General features: G+C 43.7%; 1 long non-coding RNA gene across 2 annotated transcripts in view; it reads left to right on the top strand.

Annotated features, from left to right (window-relative positions):
• LOC133498325 (uncharacterized) overlaps window positions 1–24,286 on the top strand; it is a 53,819-nt gene that overhangs the window by 16,061 nt on the left and 13,472 nt on the right. For both annotated transcript variants that reach the window (XR_009794268.1, XR_009794267.1), the window contains 2 exons: window positions 19,213–19,307; window positions 23,471–24,016. This is a non-coding gene — a long non-coding RNA (uncharacterized LOC133498325). The remainder of the gene's footprint in view (window positions 1–19,212; window positions 19,308–23,470; window positions 24,017–24,286) is intronic.

The raw sequence follows: 24,286 nt of genomic DNA, 5'->3' as shown, positions 1-24,286 counted from the left end.
AACACAAATATTTCCTTTTCTTCTGGCAACATTGACATTTTGAGCTTTTCTGTGACCCAATCATCTACTCTCTGTTCTTGTTGGCTTAACATAATGGCAACGATGGCATAAAAATTTGATTACAGCTCTTGAGGCCGTGTTAAATAAGATTGTTCAGTTTTAGTTGATCATTTTAGCACTGAGGACTGCTAAAACAAACATATGCTTCAGTGAAAATGTATATTTTTTGTATGGAATATATCTAAATATTCCCATTTGTGGATGACTCAATCAAACAAGAAGAAGCCTCCATTATTTATGGGGGTGACATTCACATGAAAGAAGCCACTTGGTGGTCATATGGTAATTTTAGCTTCAACTGGCGGAAATAAACTGAGACGAAGCGAGGACCTTGAGGACCGAAAGCAACTGGAAATAATAATGACATGTTGTCAAATGATGACTTACCACAAGGAGAAGGAGTGCCTCAGAGTACCAACAGAATCCATCCATCCAGTTTCTGAGATGCTGATCCTTATTTGGGTCACAGGTGCACTGGGAGTTTGATCCCGGCCCCGCCTTTGTGGAGTTTGCATGTTCTCCCGTTGTCTGTGTAGGTTTGTTATGGGCACTCTTAAAAACTATAGATTACTGAAACCACAATTGGGCCTCATGAATTGAGAGCTCTAACAATTTAAGGAGATGTGATGCATGTTCTTCATTAGATTATAAATTATAAATTATGACAACACTCAAGTGCAACTATTGTCTGTTTCCATGTCCCCTGCGATTTGCCAGCAACCAGTTCAGGGTGTAATTCTGCAACCCTCGTGAGGATAAGTGGCTAAGAAAATGGATGGATGAATGGGTGGAAGAATGGTGAAACTACCTTCTTTTCGTGGTGGATCTGTTTCATGCAGTGCGGTAGACCTCATCCAATCCCATATATTGCCGCGTCAATTCCAAAGACAGCGAGCTGGACCTCACTGGCGTATTTGGCAGTCTCCTCTCCCTCCTTCCTCATTCTTCCTTCCTGTGTTTAACATGCCCGGCTGGTTGCTTTGAGAAGTCAAATCAAAGCCCAGAGTGTGGACACAACTAAAGTGTTATTTTAAACTGACCGGCATAGGGCACAACACAAATACAGTACTTAAAAATACAATAAATGAAAAAAAAAAACCCACAATTGAAAGGACTTAAACTATTATATTTAATTGTAAAATCTAATTTTAGAAAGTAGAGACAGTAAACAAATGATTTTTTTTTACAGTATTCTAGGTAGTTTAAAATTAGGGTTGCTATTTTTTCTCTGGGATATTGATATTTCTATTCAATACACAATTTTATTCAAATCAAGCTTCAGTGCAATATTCACTATGTACAACAACATTTACAAACATATCAAAGCAAAAACTATTAGTCTGAATGAAGAATGCACAATACTAATGCAAGGACGTGAAAAAGGCAACATGTATCTGTGAGCCATTGCTTTTTTAAGGTTTTGAAATTGGTTAAAAAAAAGCAAAAATTACCATATTATTTTAAGTCCTTGACGTCATGTACATTCCTATACGTCTTTTTATATTTACAAAAAAATGTTCATTGTGCATAAATGCATAAACCCTAATTCCAATATGGTTTAGAATGTGAATGAAAGACCAATATAGTGATTTGCAAATCCCATTCCTAATTTCTAATCCTACAAGGGCAAGAAATGTTTTTCTCAAACTGATCAAATTTGTTGTTTTTAAATATTGACTCATTTTGAATTTGATGACTGCAACAATTTACAAAAAAAAAAAGCTGGCACATTAACATATTTACCATTGTCAAGTCACTTTTTTCTTTAACAACCCTCAATAAGCGTTTGACAACTGAGGACACAAATTGTTGAGACTTTCTTCCCCATCCTTCTTGATGCACAACTTGATTTGTTCAGCCCAAGGCCACACTGTTGTAACACGTGCAGAATGTTGCTTGGCATTATCTTGGTGAAATAAGCAGGGACGTCTCTGAAAAAGACATTGCTTGGATGCCAGCATTTGTTTCTCCAAACCCTGCATGTACCTTTCAGCTTTAATGGGGCTTTCACAGATGTTCAAGTTCCCCTTTCATAGGCACTAGCACACCCTCATAGCATTATAAATGCTGGCATTTGAACTTTGCACTGATGATCTGAATGGTAGTTTTAATTTTTGGCCTAAGCCATTGAAGGTCATGGACCTTCAATGTTGGTTTTCTGCCTTTCCGCTTACCTGCAAAGACTTTCCATATTCTCTGATTCTAACGTAGTTCATAAACTGTGGGCGAATCTCACCCCATGCTTGCTTGTGAACAACTGATTCCTTTGGGGATTGGGATCGGGGATTCGGGGACTGTGGAATGTTTTCAATGTGTTTTTGAACATTCCTCAATTTTTTTCAATTGTAACAATAACTCCCCGCGTGCCTGCATGGGTTTTCTCCGGGCACTCCGGTTTCCTCCCACATCCCAAAGACATGCACAGTAGGTTTATTGAAGACTCTAAATTGCCCTTAGGTGTGACTGTGAGTGCAACTATTGTCTGTCTATGTGCCCTGCGATTGGCTGGCAACCAGTTTAGGGTTTACCCTGCCTCCTGTCCAATGACAGCTGGGATTGACTCCAGCACTCCCGCAACCCTTGTGAGGATAAGTGGCTCAGAAAACCAGTTGATGGATAGTTTACTGTATCGTAAATCTGAGATTTGTTTTTATTTAATTACAGAAATGAAATAACTTTTCTAATTCTAATTAACTGAGATGCACCTGTTTAGGCAGTGAACACGAACCAACTTTTCAACTGCAACGGAGAAACCATTTAAAGGCAATAATATAACTTTGAAAAAAAGAAATAATTCTAAAAATAGCATTTTAACATTAGGTCTGTTTAATTTTTGGTGGGATTTGTTTTTCTACTTTTTTGTGTGTTTAAACACATTTCTCCGGTTTTAACAATATTCCCATTTGTGCCAATTATTTCATTCAGTGATCCGCTGAAATCCATCCATTCATTCATTTTCTGTACCCCTTATCCTCACTATGGTCACAGGCATACTGAAGCTCCCATCCTTTGGGCAAGAGGGGGAGTACCCCTTGAACAGGTCAGGCATATATAAACAAACAACCATTCACACTCATGGACAATTTTGAGTCTTCAATTAACCTACTGTGCATGTTTTTTGGGGTGTGGGAGGAAACCAAAGTTCCCAGAGAAAACCCACACAAGCATGGGGAGAACACGCTCCGCACTTCACTTAGAGGCAAGGCCGGACTTCTACCCGGGCCAGATGTGCTAAGCATACATCCACCATGCTGCCGATTGGTCATACCCATTAAGGACAATCAATACTGATACAAATTGTTTTTGTGTTTGCAGAGGTGCAGGCAAAACGTCTTTAAATTTGCTGCAATTGTTTCCATTACATTGTTTGCAGAATTTCCTATTTTGACCACATCATCCCTTTTAAGCATAGTTCCTACCTCCCAGCTGGACAAACCTGAATGCTTCATGCATTTAAGAATTGCAGGTGCTGTTTATTTGTGTTTACAAGTGTGGGTGTGGCCTAACAAGATCAACACCCAAAAGGGGTGTGTCGTTAGAAGCATCTTTTTTTTTTATTTTGGCAAAATAGGCCAAAAAAAAATAGAGACTTAACTCAAACTACAAATTAAAATTCTCTCATAGACATACATTGCTCTTGAAATATCTAAGATATTGAGGGAAGATCACTGAACAATAAAATTCATGCGCATAGTCAACAGGGTTGCAAGAAGCGTGTTGAGAGACAAAAATGAAATTTGACTTCCAAGGATTTGAGAAGAATCAAGCATAAATCTACTAAGAACCCAGTATCTTCACACTATTGCAGAACTACAACCTACCTGTGATACATCAAAGTACAAGATCTTCTGTGTTTAGAGACATTCCCAAGGCAAGAAAAGATGGGAAAAAACACCACTGAGCAAGACACATCAGCTGAAGCCTCCAGACCATGCCATGTAATATCTGAATACAAATTCCTCAAACATTGTATGGACTGATCAAATGAGAGTGACTCATGATGGACAAGATGGATGTGCCTGTGGCTTGATCACTAACGGGAACAGAACTCCACTTCGACTCGGAGGCCAGCATAGTGGAGGTGGGATATTAGTATGCTCTCAGATTATTAAAGATGCGCTGGCTGGACCTGTTCGGGTTCAAGATGCTCTCAAAATGAGCTCACAAAGATACTGGCAGGTTTTAGAAAATCTTGCTTCAAGCAGCGGTCGAGGAAGAAGCTAGGCTCTTTCAAAAAGACAAATGATTTTGTGCAGGAAAATGCTCCATCATTTGCATCCAAGTCCTCCTCTGTGTGGCTGGCCAGGAAAGCTCAAAACATGAAAACTGATGTACCACACGTGACTTGAACCCATTTGAGAACTTGTGGGCAGTTCTTAAACGGGATGTATGCAGTGAAGCAAAGCAGTAAGTACCCCCTCTAGGAACATTGTCAGGCTGTAGTTTTTGCTGCACCAAAACTTGATTGACTATAAATCAAGAAACTGACAGAACGCAAGAATGGAAGGCTTGTCACCATTATTAGTTGCTGTATTTGTCATGTTTATATGTACAAACCAATTTCCAACAATTAGTTTTGAGCTGTTTATAATTCTCCCCCCCCCCAAAAAAAAAGTGAGATGGCAAATGTCTTTTTCATAGTCTAATAATTCTGCCCACCAGTAGTTGGCATATAATTGTCCACATATTATATACATCTCATACACACAAACATATCCCCAGAAAGCCTAAACCTCACTTTTATTTTCTAAAACATTCTTCTTTGTGGTCTATTAACATTTAGGTTTAACCTAAAGCACTGTGGTTGTTGATTGATAAAATGAATCCTCAACTGCCTAATAATTTTATACATATTGTACTGCGGTACCACTAATTGACTGTACTGTAGTGTTAGGGTAGTAGTATATGCTGCTGTCTTTCATGCAGTACGCTGTCAGTACGTTTGATACGCATTCAGTGCCCCAATACTGCTGCCAAACCACTGCCAAACACATCATGCAAGTGACTTCCTATGGCAACCCTTCATGGGAAAAATTGATAGTCACTTAAATGTAGTAGGATTACAACTGGTAAGCTTCACAGCAGTTTTATAACAAACACATTTAAAGTTCTTGTAAAGTGAGAATGAAAATGCCATAGAGAACATTGTTGCTAACCGACTTGTCAAATTTGATTGAAAATCACAAAAAACAGTTAGAGTAAAAAGAAATTTCTTAGATTTCTTCATAAATTGGTAGTAAAATATCACCTGGTCTTCATCTAAATCACAAGAATAAAATAACTAACACTGATAAACTAATACCACTAAACTATACTAATGCCACACACAAAAAAATGTTTTCATGTTTTTATAGCACAGGACAGGGAGGAAAAAGTAAATGAACTTGTCACAGATTGAGAGGAGCTGGACCCAAGAGCAGGTGAAGGCAGATGTAATATGATGAACTCTTTATATAAGAAAGGTGATGAAGGCGGTCCAGGATGTGTTGGCAGGGGGCAGCGTGGACAGGTGGTAGGCAGTAGACCGAGTAGGTGGCTCGGTTGGTGGCGGGATTGGTGACGGTGCTCCAGAGAGAGAACGACAACGAGAGCGAGAGAGAACACAGACACGCCCTGCAGGCTCCAATAGCGGAACTGCATGGCAGTACATGACAGAACTCTTGGATTTAATAACTGGTTGAACCTCCTTTGGCAGCAAGAACCTCAACCTTAATATTGCCCGTAATTACAGCTTAGACACGCTCTACGATCAGGATGAATTTTGACTCATTCCTCTTTGCAAGAATCCTGCAGCTCAGCAGGATTTCTGGGATGTCTGATGTGAATAGTTCTCTTCGTGTCACGCCACATGATCTTGGTTGTGGAAACTCAATAACGGTGATCGTTAAGTGACAGTTACCAAGCCAAAGAGAGTCAAAAAGGGGACAGTTGTTGTGCTTCTGTAGACTATCGCACTATTTGTGACTATAAACTGCACCCTTTGCACAACTGTCATTGCGCATTTTGAGTGTTTTTTAGGTTATAAATTTCTGATAGATGAAGAAGGACGTAAGCGATAATCATCCATTCAATAATCATAAGTACAATGCAGGTTTTTTTTTTAATGTAGTAGTCATGCATCGGCCTCTCGATTTATACCTTGTACCACTCTGACAAAAACTATACTGCATATCCGTTTCCAGAGTTTGAATAATCATCCTAACTAACAAATGGCTGTTAAAAACAACTGTGACTGAAACTAAATGCTGTACATATAGATCATAAATAAACAATAAACAATAAACAAAATTGATGATAATAATAATAATAATAATGTTTATCGCAGCTCTGTGGATGTCTGGCTATTGCACTTGCCTCACAGTTCTGAGGGCCGGGATTCAAATCCAGCCTGTGTGGAGTTTGGTTTTTCTCTCTGTGTCTGCGTGGGTTTTCTCTGGGTACTCTGGTTTCTTCCTACATCCCAAAAAAATGCATTGTTAGATGATTGAAGACTCTAAATTTCCCGTAGATGTGAATGTGAGTCCAAATTGTTGTTTTCCTATATTTGCCCTGCTGGTTAAGCAGTTCAGGGTGAATCCTCTCCACCAAACTGGAATGGGCTCCAGCACACCCACGACCCAAGGGTAAGTGCTACGGAAAATGAATGAATGAATGAATACTGAAACATTAAAATTGTTTTTATTGAACTATTGTTCTACAAAATATTCTTTCTCAATAAAAAATATACATCCTCAAAAACCAAACCAGTTGGTGACGTGCAAACACTCCTGCAGGTTCCCCTCTGCCTTGACACCAAACTGTCACAGTACTTATGTTGGTTGCCAGCTGTTCCGCCAGCGGGCGTGTTGCTTGTCACAAGTTCAATGAAAATGTGGATTCCCCAGAGAAGAAGAAGCTTATGCTCTGTTCAGATTGGCGCACAAGAGGTCCAAGTTTTCTTTCCTCTCCGTCTAGAGTCTACATGTTGTGTTAAGTTGTTAGTAGATGAGATGAGAGGAACATGGTTGTAGCCTCCACTGACCAGTTTGATGGGGTCTGATGCTCACAGTATGCATAATGCTTTTTGCTGTGCCTGCTGTAGTTGAAAGTTTAATTTAAACAGCCGGCTTTACCTTTTTTTTTTTTTTTAACAGCCATTATGCTGTTCATTGGTAAATAGCCTAAAAATCAATGGAAAGATTATTTTCAAATAGTTCTCATGATTGGCTAAATTACTGAATATGTACAAAAGTGGAAATATACAATCTGAGTAAAGTATTTGCAGGGGCCTGTGCTGCTTTTAGAAAAATGAAGCTGAATTAATTTCACTGCCTTCTAATGTATCAGTAAAGTGTAAAGATAATGCTCTCAGGTCGGTGGCCTATGACAATTATGTGACATAATGAAATTCTAGCTATTTCCCAAATATGATTTTGTCACTGTTTCCATACACATTATTCCAGATTTTAAATATATGCCCAAGAAGGTCTTTGACATGAACTACAGACAGCTCTTTTTTGAACCAAGCATTTTAATTAGCGTCTTCAAGTGCATGCAGATCTTAATGCACCACACCATATGTGGGACTGAATATTCATGAATTCACTGAGCAGGTTGTCCCTGCGTTGGACCAAACTCTTGCCCTCATTATTCTGACATGCTGACAGAGAAAAACAGCAAAGAAGAAAGAGAAAAGAGCAAAGTCATACTCAAAAGTTCACAGCAAACCTGGAACACTGGTAAACAGAACTGGAGGAAAAAGGAAGCCATTTTACAATGTACTTCAATGTTGTTCTATAGGCTCTGTGAGACGCGTTTTGCTGCGGGAAAGGAATTGTAAAGTTTTTTTACGGTTCAACATGGAGGTAAAATGCCATCATTTATTAATCCCTGAAGAGAAATTCAGTACATGTAAAGAGGAATGCACTTATAAAATTCTGTTCATTAGAGCAATGTGCTTTCAACAGTACATGTGGAGCCTTATCCATGCAAATCAGTGAAATGTATTTCTGTCTGTACTCTCAAACTATACTGCTTTCACCTCCAAGACTAAAAGATGTCCTAAACATTACTACTTCATATTTGAATGCAGATTTGTGTCTTTATTATTGAGAAAATAATGAGCCCCTCCTTCCTCTTTTACACTATTTCAACAAAAGACAGGATTGCATATGACATGAATTTTAATTGGAACTCAATAGGTGGGGGGCACTATTTAGTGAAGGAGGGTTTTCACTTTCTTTCTCACACTGTGAGTGTTTGTTTTAGGGACCATTATGGCAGAATTAACACGATCTCTGTGTCGTCAGGAGATTAGCAGCAGTAACAAGTGTACTTGTAGTGTATATGCAGTCATGTTTTGGTACAGTATGTACCTCGAGTACACGTCTACACCAAGCCAGTAAAGTATGATGAGCTGACTTGGGGTGGAGGAATGTGAGGTGGAGAATTAAAACGAGAGCGACTCAGCGGTGACACTGCAGCTGCCTGTCTTCTACCTTGCTGCGCTGCTCATAGACCTCAACAGTTTCTGCAGCATTATTTGAAAGAGCTCCAAGTGTGGGCAAGGTCAGCAAAGCTCTGTCACTCATCCCCACTGCGCAGCTATATGTGTGTGCGCGCGTGTGTGTGCAAGTGTAAGAACAAGCCTTGATGTGTCTTTGTGTTTCTTACCCAGGAAACAAAATTACAACACAAGCACTGTAGTAGTATTGCATGAACGCTTCAGTACTATTTTTAAACACTAATGTTCTTATAACCATAATGTCACAAAGGTAGAATTGTACTTTTTTTCTGGAAATGTTAAAGCTCCACTGACATGAAAAGCATGATTTTTAGCATGTTTTAATAATGATAAAAAAAAGGGAGCTGGAATGGACCCATCCAATTTTTTTCCACCACAAAGCATGATTTTGACGTATATGGCTTTTTGTAACTCCCGCCATGAAAATCCTCTCAAGGGATTTGTTTGGTAGAAGAAGCAGGAAGCGACGTTGTCAATAGGAGCCCATTCAGGCGGCCTCCTGTGTTTATATCGGTTTTACCTGCGGGTAGGTAGCTCTTTGTTCCTTCGTGTTACCCAAAATGCCGGCTCGTTATATTGCTGGATATTGTTCGAACACTCGGGAGGATGGATTTACTCTTCATATGTTTCCAAAAAACCCGCTTTGATGTGAAAAAATGATTGCACAGGTGCAAAGGACGAGAGCCTCGTAGGTTCCAAATGACAGGTAGGTGGGTATAGAGCTACTAAAAAAATAATAGTTGGTGGGGGTGATGTAATCCTCTCAGAATGTAACAAAAGATCCGCCTACGCAAGTCAGAGATATCAAATGTGTCGATGTGCGCGTAGCGTGGCGTCCGCCGATCACGGCTTCGGCGCGGCGTCCGCCGATCACGGCTTCGGCGCGGCGTGTCTGCCGATTACAGCATCGGCCGAGGTGGCTCATCGCAGCGCCGGGCCATGGTGGCTCGTCGCGGGGCCGGGCCAGGCCGCTTTACGGCGTTATCGTCGCTCGCAGCTGAGTACGCTACATACTGTTGTACATACTGTCGGGGAGTGTGTTGTTAGTTAGAAGTGATCCGCATATCATCTAAATATGGCTCGAAACGATAGGGTAATATTGCCCCGGTCACTTCACTCGATTGTGAGATGTTCTCTTCTTCGAAAAGTTCTTTTGTGCCAGAAGGAGCGTTGGAAAAATCCGAAACTCTCTGTTGTGCCACTCCCATAGCAGGTGCCACTACGTTTTTTCAATAGCGAATGTCCCAGTCTGATGCCTGCTGATGACACTGCAAGCAATAGGGCTACCACTTGGATGTCGAGTGAGACTTCCGCAACTTTGCGCATGGATGACACGCTTTCCGCTCATATTTACTTTTTCGTATTGACATTGAAGTGAATAATTTTATATGTATTTTTCATTTCAATATCTATTTTAGAATATTTTTAGGCATGTCACTTGGGCTTTAACATGCAGGGCCTCAAAACTTTCAGCATGAACCTAGAATGCAATATAATATAACTTTGCGCGTGAACTTAGTTTGACCTCTTTTGAATGCAAATATCTGTCCATCCATCTTCCATCACTTATCTGAGGTCAGGTCGAAGGGCCAGTACCTTTAGTGGGGAGAACCAGACTTCCGTTTCTCTAGCCATTTCATCTAGCTCTTCCGAAGGAATTTTATTCACATGGGCTTGTTGTGGCAACTCTGGCTTCCCCTCAAAACCCTTCAGGTCCCTGAGAAAGTCACTCCCCTGGACAGACACCACATCTCCCAAGGCACCCATGACACAGTTTCCACTGCTCATCTGAGTACTGTCATCTCGGTAGGTTTGTTTCTCCTACTTCAACTTTCTTCTCAAGACCGGATCATATAAACTCATCCCGTTTTATTGGAACAGATCATTAAAATCATCAAACCCACATCAGTTCAATTGAAGCACACTTAATCTCTCAATATCCACCCAACATTTCTTGTGTCTATGCTCTCCACTAGCACCCTTGTTCTATCAATTACTTGGCTACCTGAAATTGTACTAATCCTCGTGTCCGCCTCCGTCCCTAGTGGTCCTTCCACGTCTCCCGCTTCACTGCCCACTCCACCCACATCACTAAACTCTTCCACCTGCCCACGTTCCTGCTTCCTGCACCTTCCCTGTTGCAATGGAGCACCATCACTCCTTAGATATCTTACTCGCTGAGCTCCCAATTAATAAACCATTCTCAATTACTTGCTCCACCTCAGCCTGCTTTTGGGTCCATACCCATTTCATACGATTACCAATCATGAGACCTCGTGTCGTTTGTCATGACAGTAACTCATCTTGCCTACAAATATTCCAGATTTTATTGTGCTATATAAAATAAATGTCTTTGCTGTCAGATGGAAACTTCACATGCCCAAATACACACTTGTGAAAAATAATGGTTTTGGAGACATGAGGATGCTACCCGCAGCAGCGATGTACTGAACAACTTTGTATGATCTTCCACTAAACCCGTGTAACAAGTTGACCTGGCCTTCCTTTCCTTTGAACACACATTTTCTAAAGTATGCCCAGCAGCCCCTACAGAAGTAAATTCATCCATCCATCAATTTACTTTACCACTTATCGTCTTGAGTGTTGCGGCTGCGCTGGAGCCTGTCCAAGATGACTTTGGGCGAGAGGCCAGGTGCACTTGAGAGTGGTGCCTAAATCAAGACAAATTCTTTAAAAAAAAAAAAAAAAAGGAAGGAAGGAAGGAAAATACATTCCGAGAAGATGAAATATACTTTACAATTTAATTCCAAATTTCAGCATTCACACCCCATGGAATCCCGGTGATAATCAATTCAAATCATCACATATTCTTGGCACTGTATTCAGTGAGTCGTACATCATACTTGACGATTGCTTAATTTTTTATTTTGCAAATCTTTTTTTTTTCTGTAGCTATACACTGTAGTACATTTTTTTTTTTTTTTTTTTAGCAATTTCTGGATAGGAAGGACATTAAAATTTGAGAATAGCGCAAACAGCAATTTAGTTTGTAAATTACAATATGATTTTGCATCTGAGGTTTGGATGTTTGGAGTTTTTTGTTCTGCAAATACACAGACACTTTTCTATGTTTCCTATTTAAACTGAGTGCTTTAAGATGTGCAGTTTGGCAGTTACAAATAATCAGTTTCACAACTTTTCTCCTCATCTGCCATCATAGTACAGTCTCTTGATTTTTTTTAAAGCCTATTATTATTTTTCTCGAGAACACGGCTTGCTATTCACTTCAGAGAAAATATTTGACTTTGTTCATACACAGTACTTGTGATTACCCAAGGTTATGCTTGTGTCCTTTGTCTGTTTCTTTTTTTTTTTGGGGGGGGGGTATGTATAGTATAATCTAAGAATAAGAGTAAATGACCATTATGAGACTTCTTTTCTATCTACTTGCCTCTGTCGAGCAATTGCTCCACATTTATCTCTATATTTTCTTCCAGGCCCTACAGGAAGCTGTTTGATTGGCTATTTCGAGGAAACGATCCTTTATCTGCCTCAGAGACGGTCCAAAGTCAAACTTGTATGACCCTGAACAAAACTCAAAGCTTAGCTCAGTCGTAGTGCTTGGTGACAGTTTCATAAATTAATAGATTCATGGATTGTTCTGCGGTTGGAAATATGAAACGCAGTCAAAGTTTAGTTGTGGTTGTGGCAATACAAAATAATAGGTGGGATGCATGAATTTTATCACAAAGTGTCAAGCCAAGTAAATGTCAGCTGACTGCACAACAAGGTCACATCCTGCGTTCGGAAGGCATCCGGATCAGATTCCCAAGCCACGTCAGCTGGCTCCTCTCAATGCGGCGGAGCAACGGTTCGACACTGAGCCCCTCCCGGATGACCGAGGTTCTCACCCTATCTCTAAGAGAGAGCCCTGACACCCTGTGAAGGAAACTCATTTCAGCAGCTCGTATCCGGGATCTTGTTCTTTTGGTTTTGGTCGCAACGCACATCTTGTGCCCATAGGTGAGGGTAGGAACATAGATCGACTGGTAAATTGAGAGCTTCGTCTTTCGACTTAGCTCCCTCTTTACCAAATCGGACCGATACAAGCATCTCTGCAGACGCCGCACCAATCCGCTTGTTGATCTCCCGCTCCATTCTTCCTTCACTCGTGAACAAGACCCCAACATGCTTGAACTCCTCTGCTTGGGACAGGATCTCATCCCTGACTCGGAGAGGGCACGCCACCCTTTTCTGACTGAGGACCATGGTCTCAGATTTGGAGGTAATGATTCTCATCCACTTCAGACTTCGCTGCAAGCTGCTCCAGTGAGAGTTGATGAAGCCAACAGAACCACATCATCTGCAAAGGGCAGATATGCGATGCTGAGGCCACCAAACCGGACATCCTCTATGCCTCGGCTGCGCCTAGAGATTCTGTCCATAAAAGTTCTGAACAAAATCGGTGACAAAGGGCATGAACACCTTCTCCAATTCCACAAAACACATGTAGACTGGTTGGGCAAACCCCCAAGCACTCTCGAGGATCCTGCCGACGGTGGAGAGCTGGTCCATTGTTCCACGGCCAGGACGAAAACCACATTGCTCCTCCTGGATCTGAAATTTGACTACAGACGGACCTTCCTCTCCAACACCCCTGAATCGACCTTACCAGGGAGGCTGAGGAGTGTGATCCCCCTATAGTTGGAGCACACCCTCCGGTCCCCCTTCTTAAAAAGGGGGAGCACAAACCCAGTCTGCCAATCCAGAGGCACTGTCCCCGATGTCCACTCAATGTTGCAAAAGTGTGTCAACCAGAACAGCCTCACAACATCCAGACCATTTAGGAACTCCAGGCGAATCTCATCCACCCCCAGGGCCCTGCCACCAAGGAGGTTTTTAACCACCTCGGTGACCTCAACCCCAGAGATAGAAGAGCCCGCCTCAGAGAACCCAGACTCAACTTGGTGGAATTGACGAGGTCAAAGTATGCTCCCTACTGACTCACAACATCACGAGTTGAGGTCAGCAGTGCCTCATTCCCACAATACACAGTGCTGATGGTGCACTGCTCCCCCCTCCTGAAACGCCGGACTGGAATTTCCTCAAAGCCTTCCTGAAGTGATTCTCCATGGCTTCAGCGAACCATTTTTTTGGCTCAGTGACCACCAAAGCTGCATTCCGCTTGGCCAGTCAGTACCTATCAGCTGGCTCAGGAGTCCTACAGGCCAAAAATACCCAATAGAACTCCTTCTTCAGCGAACAACATCCCTCACTGTTGGTATTTCCAAATGTGTTCGGGGGTTGCCGCCATGACAGGCACCTTACGCCCACAGCTCCGGTCAGCCCCCTCAGCAATGGAGGCGCGTAACTTTGTCCACTCAGACTCAATGTCCCCCACCTGCTCCAGAACATGAGCAAATTTTTTTAGGAGGTGCGAGTTGAAATTCCTTCTGACAGGGGAATCTGCTAGCCGTTCCCAGCAGAGACTCACAATACGTTTGGGCCTGCCACGTCGTAACGACATCTTCCCCCACCATCAGAGCCAACTCACCACCAGGTGGTGATCAGCTCCGCCCCATTCTTCACCCAAGTGTCCAAGACATGCGGTCACAAGTATGATAACACAACCACAAAGTCGATCATCAAACTGCGACCTAGCGTGTCCTGGTGCCAAGTGCACGTGGACACCCTTATGCCTGACCATGGTGTTCATTCTGGACAATCCGTGATGAGCACAGAAGTCTAGTAACAACACTGATCGGTTTTGATCGGGGGAGTGCGGGGTTTGAAACCCTCCCAACAGTCATCAGAGGAGGCAGGGTACACCCAGAACTAGTTGCCAGCGATTCGCAGGGCACATGTAGACAGACAACAGTCGCTGGTGAGCACTGGTGAGCAGCAGACATACAGTGAAGAAAATAAATATTTCAACACCCTGCTATATTGCAAGTTCTCCCACTTCGAAATCATGGAGGGGTCTGAAATTTTCATGGTATGGGCATGTGTGTGTGAGAGAGATAATCTAAAAAGAAAAATCCAGAAATCCCAATCTATGATTTTTTAGCAATTTATTTGTGTGATACAGCTGCACATAAGTATTTGAACACCTGAGAAAACCAATGTTAATATTTGGTACAGTAGCCTTTGTTTGCATTTACAGAGGTCAAGTGTTTGCTGTAGTTGTTCACCAGGTTTTCACACACTGCAGGAGGGATTTTGGCCCACTCATCCATACAGATCTTCTCTAGATCAGACAGGTTTCTGGGCTGTCACTGAGAACCAAGGGGTTTCGGCTCCCTCCAAAGGTTTTCTATTGGGTTTACTTCTGGAGACTGGCTCGGCCATGCCAGAACCTTGATATGCCTCTTACGGAGCCACACAGTAGGAATGGTGTTCTTGGGATGGAACTCATCATTTGTCTCCCTCCAAACACGGCTAGTGGAATTATGACCAAAAAGTTAAATTTTGGTCTCATCTGACCACAAAACTTTCTCCCATGACTCCTCCGTGTCATCCAAATGGTCATTGGCAAACTTAAGATGGTCCTTGACATGTGCTGGTTCAAACACAGGAACCTTCTGTGCCATGCATGATTTCAAACCATGACGTCTTAGTGTATTACCAACAGTCTTGGAAACGGTGGTCCCAACTCTTTTCAGGTCTTTGTCCAAGTCCTGTTGTGTAGTCCTGGGCTTATTCCTCACCTTTCTAAGGATCATTGAGACCCCACGAGGTGATATCTTGCATGGGGCTCCACTCCGAGTGAGATTGACCGTCATGTTTAGCTTCTTCCATTTTCCAATGATTGATCCAACAGTGGGCCTTTTTTCACCAAGCTGCTTGGCAGTTTCCTCTGTCACCCTCCGTTGTTGTACAATTTTGTCTCTGGTGTCTTTGGAGAGCTCTTTGGTCTTGGCTATGTTACAAGTTTGAGTCTTATGGGGTGGACAGGTGTCTTTATGCAGCTAATAACTTCACACAGGTGCATCTGATTCATGATAATACATGGAGTGGAGATGGACTTTTAAAGGCGGACTAACAGGTCTTTGAGAGTCAGAATTCTAGCTGATAGACACGTGTTCAAATACTTATTTGCAGCTGTATCACACAAATGAATCGTTAAAAAAATCATACATTGTGATATCTGTATTTTTCATTTTAGATTATCTCTCTCACTGATCTCATTATCTCTCTACGATGAGCATTTCAGACCCCTCCATGATTTCTAAGTGGGAGAACTTGCAATATAGCCGGGTGTTTGAATACTTGCTGTATTTTCTTCACTGTAAATGTATGCAAAATAACTACAACCATTTCAAGTTAGAAATAAAGCAAACCTTATGAGTTTCTGATTAGTGTATACTATATATGGACAAGTGACAATGGTCCTTTGGGAGAATATGTTTGTCGCACTGCGGATTCCATGCATGTCAATTGTGACATAGCACCTTTTTCATCGGACATAAAGGTAAAAAATGTCTTTGTTGAAATGGAATTTTCATTCATTGTTTTGAAGATTGTAGCCTCGCTAACATCAAATAGGCTGGCTACACATTTTACTGGCAAAGGTATTTCCAAAAGACATGTTAGAATATTAACATAGAACTCAAATTTAGGGTGTCCCATTTCTTCGTGTACAACTGCTTACAAAATCAGACATTAATCCTCTTCCATAGCAACACGTCCAACTATCTGTAATTCTCTAAGACCCTGCCTTATGGTGCAAGATATATCCAGAAATTGGGATGCTGCATCAATTAAGATTGTATTCTTGTGTGCAGTTTCTGTTCGGGTTCTCTCCCGTTAGCCCCGGTGGCACAGAATAGTCACAGCGTCCCTTTTAACTCCATATCTATCACCCCGTCATCCTTTGCTCTCAACATTCTCTCATCATTTTCTTCTACTACTCGACCATCATCTGGGAAATGTTTTGTTTGCAAATCGACCATAAGGTCCAACAACAAACCCCTCCCATGCAACACCTGCCCCAACTGGACACACCGATCCTGCTCTGCCATCAATCGCTGGGTCATCCCCCTGCTGGACGTGTTCCGCCTGCATTTCCCCCGCAACCTCGTCTACCCAGCACACTGGAGTTGCAATCCCAGTGCCCAATGACAACCCTCCCACCCGACCAGTAAGTGCCTCCCTAATCTCCCCATCTAGAAGCGCCACCTCTCAACCAGCAAATGCTCCCCACCCCCCAGCAAATCGTCTCTGCCCAACATGTATGGGGAAGCTAGCCCAACATTGCCCCCTCTCCTGAAGAGAGGCTTCCACGTCAAGTGCGGTCCTGAAACCAGACCAGCGCTAGACAGTCTAAACACATGGCGATCCCCAACCTGCATCCATTACCAAATTTCAACCTCAAGCACCATCTGTGACAACAGAAAGGTCCAACTCCCCCACTGCTCCCAATCCCACCTCACCATCCTGCAGGGGAACTAAGATCACAGAACTAGGGGCCCTAGCAAGGAGGCTGAAATGTGACATCCTCCTGCTCTAAGAAACCAAATTGGGCCTTGAAGACCCGACCCCCTCCCTCCCCAGCTATGATGCAACCTACCAAAACCGCGCCGACAGTGGTATAAAATACCATCGCGGCGGTGTCTCACTTACCTACATTCATCAAGTCATTCCCTACATCCTGAGAGCGTCAATTAACTTGGGCCCTACTGAGATGCAGCTAATCTTTATCTCCACAACAAGAAGGTCCAACCTTTCACCCACTAATATTTATGTTCCCCTGTAAACTCATCATTCTTTGGTCCACCTACAAGCCACACAACATGACAACCTTGTCTCCCCACCTGTTGCAGCCTTATCTGCAGTGACTTCAACGCCTGTGACATCACCTGTGATTATTTTTCACAAGCAGACCCAAGAGGGCAAGCCAACCACGACTGGCTTGAAGATAAGGACAGATTGCTCTTGAACAATGGCTCCCACACATGAAATTCAAGATACCTGGACAGAAGCGGTCTCAGCACCCCAGACCTAACACTAGCAGACCCGGTTACCACAGAAGCCTGCAGCTGGACCCCCCTTGCCTAGCTCTCCTCTGACCACCGTACTATCCTGGTTAAATGGAAGGAGAACTTCAAGATTGAGGCGGAGAGGCGAAGAGTCACTCACAACCTCAAGAAAGGTGATTGGGGGAAGTACAAATGTGTTTTCCTTCGAGAACTCCCCTCCATCGATCTGTCTGCGGCACCCACACCTCTTTTCAATGCATTCACCGGTGTTCTCCCAAAACTGCAGATGCAGTCCTGCAAAAAGTCTTGCGACCAAACAACATCCCCTGGATGAACAGTGACGTAAAACAACTCATCAAGGAGAGGATTCGGCTATGAAAAAGTCTGAGCGCCAACACCAGACAGAGCTACCTTCAAAAATGCCAAGAGTTAGCTGAGAAGACTGCAGAGGCAAAACGCGTGGTTTGGCATCTCTACCTCTAAAAAATTGTGGAGACCAAGGACACCAAGCAGGCGTTGGCAATGATCAAATCTCTGTCAGGACCCCGCTCACATGAAACAGGCAAGATGCTTACCTACAACAACCACAAATATGCTTCAGACAAGGCTCAAGCGACGTGTCATCGAATATGCGAGGGTGAGTGGGTGCAAAAGTGATAAGTCAAGTAGGAGGACCACATGAGAGCTTCGAAGAGATGCTCATAGACTACAAGGTTCCCCCTCTGCAATCGCTAGAATGCCCATTCACTCCCAAGGAACTCCGCTGGGCCCTCAAACAACTCAAACCAGGCAAAGTTGCTAGTCCAGACGGGATTGCTCCAGAGATGTTAATACACCATCCCACTGCTGCACTTCCTGGTCTCCTACGAATATTCATCAACAGATAGATCACCCAATGGTGCCCACAAGCCTGGCGCATGGCTGAGATCATCCCGTACCATAAAAAGGGCCAACACCCTCAACTCATCGGGAGCTATCGCCCAATCGCTCTGACTTCCACCATTAGCAAAGCTCTGGAGAGACTCATCGTTAACCGCTTGTCCCGGTGGAGCACTCAATTGTCAGTCCTGAGCAGGCGGATTTCCGCAACGGCCGCTGAACCGCCAATCAATGCCTATGGCTGTTCCAATTCATCATGGATGGGTTCCAGTCCAAACAACGTCTGCGCTCCATTGCTGCTTTCTTTGAGTTCAGCAAGTCGTATGATCAAACCCTATCCTCAACTATCCACTTGACCATGGCGACACAATGCTGGACACTGATATAAATGATACAGCCATCAGTGCCATTCGCTCACAAATGCAGCGGCCATAGAGCGCGTGCTAGCATATGGCAAACTGATAAAACCTCAACAGAACTATTGCTTCACAAGACGAGAACTGCACACTATTGTTGATTTCATGTTGATTTCACCAGTATCTCCTTGGACGTCCTTTCAAAGTGTGCATTGATCATAGCAGCCTGGGCTGGTTGACAAAAATAAAAGATCTGGAAGGACAACTAGCTCAATGGCTTGAGAAGCCTGCAGAGTATGGCTTTCAGATCATCCATCGTCCAGGTCAGGTGCACACCAATGCTGATACAGTCTCCAGAAGGCCCTGCTAGCAGTCCGGTCGCTGGAAAATGCATGATCCATCCACCTTTCCTGTGGGCGTCACTCATCAGTCAATTCAGTGTGAATTGGATTCTGACCTCATATCTCTGTTGCAGAGTCCAGTGGGGGTGGAGGGGCTGCCAGCTGATACGACACTGAGTCCAATGAGGGTGGAGTAACTACCTGCTGTTAGAGACTGTGTCTCGTGGGGGTAAGTCAAAGCACCCCCACACCTGACACAAAGACTTTAAACCAAAACTTTCTGACTAATGTACGCACGTTAAAATTGATTGGAAAAATTCCCAATACTCCTTCTATGTTTTCTGGCTGGACCGAGATTAAGCCTAGGATGCGAATGCTGATATTGCAACCATACATGCCTGGATGTAGGTCAGTAACAAGTGCCCTCCATGGACTATTGTTTCACCATACAGTCCAGCTGTTAAGATGTACCGGTTTCAATCAAAACAGCTGCACCTCCGGAATGGGGTTCTGGTACATTGCTTCTACTCCCTTGATGACGCTGAGTTCTACCCACCATGCAACCATGCAAGCTAAAACCAGCGGTCATTAGCCAGAAAAATGAAGGGCCTGTGAGTAGGCATTTCGGCATAAACCGGAACATGGCCGGACTAAAAACCAGCTACTACTGCTACTACATGGGGGAAGATGTTGCTTTATGGTGGCGAATTTGTACCAGCTGTGCATGCAGAGCTTACACCCATAAAATACCACAAGTTCCAATGGGAACCATCCGCGTGGGAGCCCCAATGGAATGCATTGCCATGGACATTGTGGGACCACTGAATGAGACTGTGTGCAGAAACAGATATATTCTCGTGAAACAGGATTATTTTACAGAGTGAACGGAGGCATTCCCTATCCCCGATGAGCGGGTAGTAACTATAACTAAAGTTTTTGCATCTGAGTGCAGCCCTATGGGGGCACAAACCAGTGTAATCTGTAAGCCGGTCCCAAGCCCGGATAAATGCAGAGGGTTGCGTCAGGAAGGGCATCCGCCGTAAAAACTGTGCCAAACAAATATGAGCGTTCATCTAAAGAATCCCATACCGGATCGGTCGTGGCCCGGGTTAACAACGCCCGCCCCCAGCACTGCTAACCTGCAGGGCGTCGGTGGAAATTCAGCTACTGTGGGTTGAAGACAAAGAAGAGGAGGAAACTGGATCCATCGTCAGAAGAAAAAGAGGAATGCACAGAGCCTACAACTGAGTGTAGGGACTTTGAATGTTGGGACTATGACAGGAAAAGCTCAGGAGTTGGTTGACATGATGATTAGGAGAAAGGTTGATATCCTGTGCATCCAAGAGAGCAGGTGGAAAGGTAGTAAGGCTAGACGTTTAGGAGCAGGGTTTAAATTATTCTACCACGGAGTAGATGGGAAAAGAAATTGAGTAGGGGTTATTTTAAAGGAAGAGCTGGCTAAGAATGTCTTGGAGGTGAAAAGACGAGAACTGCATCTGATAGATCGAGTGATGAGACTAAAATTTGAAATTGAGGGTGTTATGTATAATGTGGTTAGCGGCTATGCCCCACAGGTAGGATGTGACCTAGAGTTAAAAGAGAAATTCTGGAAGGAACTAGAGGAAGTACTTCTGAGCATCCCAGACGGCGAGAGAGTTGTGATTGGTGCAGATTGTAATGGACATATTGGTAAAGGAAACAGGGGCGATGAAGAAGTGATGGGTAAGTACGGCATCCAGGAAAGGAACTTTGGGGGACAGATGGTGGTGGACTTTGCAAAAAGGATGGAGATGGCTGTAGTGAATACTTAGTGTGACCTACAAGAGTGGAGGTAGAAGCACGCAGGTGGATTATATTTTGTGTAGACGTTGTAATCTGAAGGAGGTTACTGACTGTAAAGTAGTGGTAGGGGAGAGTGTAGCTCGACAGCATAGGATGGTAGAGTGTAGGATGACTCTGGTGGTGGGTAGGAAGATTAAGAAGACAAAGGTAGAGCAGAGAACCATGTGGTGGAAGCTGAGAAAGGAAGAATGTCTTTCGGAAAGAGGTAAGACAGGCTCTCGATGGACAGCAGAAGCTCCTGGAAGACTGGACAACGACAGCCAAGGTAGTCAGAGAGACAGGCAGGAGAGTACTTGGTGTGTCATCTGGTAGGAAAGGGGAGAAGGAGACTTGGTGGTGGAACCCCAAAATACAGGGAGTCATACAAGGAAAGAGATTGGCAAAGAAGAAGTGGGATACTGAGAGGACTGAGGAGAGGCGAAAGGAGTACATCGAGATGCGACGTAGGGCAAAGGTAGAGGTGGCAAAGGCTAAACAAGAGGCATATGAAGACATGTACACCAGGTTGGACACGAAAGAAGGAGAAAAGGATCTCTACAGGTTGGCCAGACAGAGGGATAGAGATGGGAAGGATGTGCAGCAGGTAAGAGTGATTAAGGATAGAGATGGAAATGTGTTGACTGGTGGCGGTAGTGTGGTAAATAGATGGAAAGAATACTTTGAGAAGTTGATGAATGAAGAAAATGAGAGAGAAGGAAGAGTTGAAGAGGCAAGAGTGAAGGACCAGGAAGTGGAAATGATTACAAAGGGGGAAGTCAGAAAGGCACTACAAAGGATGAAAAATGGAAAGGCAGTTGGTCCTGATGACATACCGGTAGAGGTATGAAAGCAATTTGGAGAGATGGCTGTGGAGTTTTTGACCAACTTATTCAACAGAATACTAGCGGGTGAAAAGATGCCTGAAGAATGGAGGAAAAGTGTTCTAGTTCCCATTTTTAAGAACAAAGGGGATGTTCAGAGCTGTGGGAACTATAGAGGAATAAAGTTGATGAGCCACACAATGAAGTTATGGGAAAGAGTAGTGGAGGCTAGACTCAGGACAGAAGTAAGTATCTGCGAGCAACAGTATGGTTTCATGCCTAGAAAGAGTACCACAGATGCATTATTTGCCTTGAGGATGCTCGTGGAAAAGTACAGAGAAGGTCAGAAGGAGCTACATTGTGTCTTTGTGGATCTAGAGAAAGCCTATGACAGAGTACCAAGAGAGGAACTGTGGTATTGCATGCGTAAGTCTGGTGTGACAGTGATGTATGTTAAAATAGTACAGGACATGTATGATGGCAGCAGAACAATGGTGAGGTGTGCCTGAGGTGTGACAGAGGAATTTAAGGTGGAGGTGGGACTGCATCAGGGATCAGCTCTGAGCCCCTTCCTGTTTGCAGTGGTAATGGATAGGCTGACAGATGAGGTTAGACTGGAATCCCCTTGGACCATGATGTTCGCAGATGATATTGTGATCTGCAGTGAAAGCAGGGAGCATACAGAGGAACAATTAGAAAGATGGAGACATGCACTGGAAAGGAGAGGAATGAAGATTAGCCGAAGTAAAACAGAATATATGTGCGTGAATGAGAAAAGTGGAGGGGGGAGAGTGAGGCTACAGGGAGAAGAGATAGCGAGGGTGGACGACTTCAAATATTTAGGGTCAACAATCCAGAGCAATGGTGAGTGTGGTAAGGAGGTGAAGAAATGGGTCCAAGCAGGTTGGAACAGCTGGCGGAAGGTGTCTGGTGTGTTATGTGACAGAAGAGTCTCTGCTAGGACGAAGGGCAAAGTTTACAAAACAGTGGTGAGGCCGGCCATGATGTACGGATTAGAGACGGTGGCACTGAAGAAACAACAGGAAGCTGAACTGGAGGTGGCAGAAATGAAGATGTTGAGGTTCTCGCTCGGAGTGACCAGGTTGGATAGGATTAGAAATGAGCTCATTAGAGGGACAGCCAAAGTTGGATGTTTTGCTGACAAGGTTCGAGAGAGCAGACTTCGATGGTTTGGACATGTTCAGAGGCGAGAGAGTGAGTATATTGGCAGAAGGATGCTGAGGATGGAGCTGTCAGGCAAAAGAGCGAGAGGAAGACCAAAGAGAAGGTTTATGGATGTGGTGAGGGAAGACATGAGGGCAGTTGGGGTTAGAGAGGAAGATGCAGGAGATAGGCTAAGATGGCAAAAGATGACACGCTGTGGCGACCCCTAACGGGACAAGCCGAAAGGAAAATTAGAAGTGGGCATTTTATGTATGCAATGGGATACCTCAAGATCTGCTCAACTATCAGGGTCTGAGGTATTCCAAGTGATGTGCAGCTTATTTTGCACCAACAAAACTCATACCACACCATTCTGACCGCAGTCGGATGTTCAAGTTGATTGCTTCAACGCAACTCTCCAGAAGATCCTGGCTTCCACAGCAGAATCTTGTCACAGGGTCTAGGCCCTTATGGTCCCCTATACTGTTATATCCTACAAGACCACTAAAGCACAGTTCACCCGGCTTCACTCTGAACTTCATGATGTTCGGGCAAGAAGTAAGTAAACCAGTGGACCTTGTTGCAGGGCTGCCTCTTGACCTGGACAACCAACCGACAGATTCCAGAGTATGTGCATCAGATGCGTGAGCTGCTGGAGCTGGCCCAGCTCATCACCAGAGAAGCCCTGGGCGGGCTAAAAGACAACATGATGGGAATTGCTGCCACACGCAGTACAAGAACGGAGATCCTGTGTGGTATCTTGTGAAAGGGACGTGCCATGTGAAGAATAAACTGAAGAAACTCCTCCCATCGTATGTAGACGACTTGGTCTACCTAATCTAGAAGAACCTGGGAGTCAAGATGAAAGTTGTCCACCATGATCAGCTGAAGCATTACCGCTGCTCTGACCCCATGGACATCACCTGAGCTCTGTACCAAGGACAAGAATTGAGACCCACAGAGCATCTACCGCCAGCCTTGGAGGAGGACATGGTATACCATGATATGCGACTGCAAGACCTGTTCTTCACTATGAGGGATGCTGGTCTTAGTGCCAATCCTCCCTCCATCCCCACTGCGACAGAATCCACTCCGGTTGTTCCCAGCCCATCCTCCACTTGTCATGCACTGGGTGAGTGATTTTACAACTTTAATAATACTTTAAGATTTTAATTTATGGCTGTTAGTCAATGCAACATTTTCTTTTGAAACAACTTCATGTTTAACTCATAAATACACACTCAGATGACTTCAAATGTTTTCATACAGTGGTAATCTGCTCACATAAATGTCAAATCTAACTCACACATCATCCTCAAATGTATTCATGAAATATACCCACATCTTTTCCCGTTCATCTCAGAACCTCGCAAACATGTTTGCAATTTTTTTAACTTATTTT

The sequence above is a fragment of the Syngnathoides biaculeatus genome, chromosome 3 (genome assembly GCF_019802595.1).
Source record: "Syngnathoides biaculeatus isolate LvHL_M chromosome 3, ASM1980259v1, whole genome shotgun sequence".
NCBI lineage: Eukaryota > Metazoa > Chordata > Actinopteri > Syngnathiformes > Syngnathidae > Syngnathoides > Syngnathoides biaculeatus.
The sequence above is the reverse complement of the archived record's forward strand: the minus strand, read 5'-3'. Positions and strand labels throughout refer to the sequence as shown.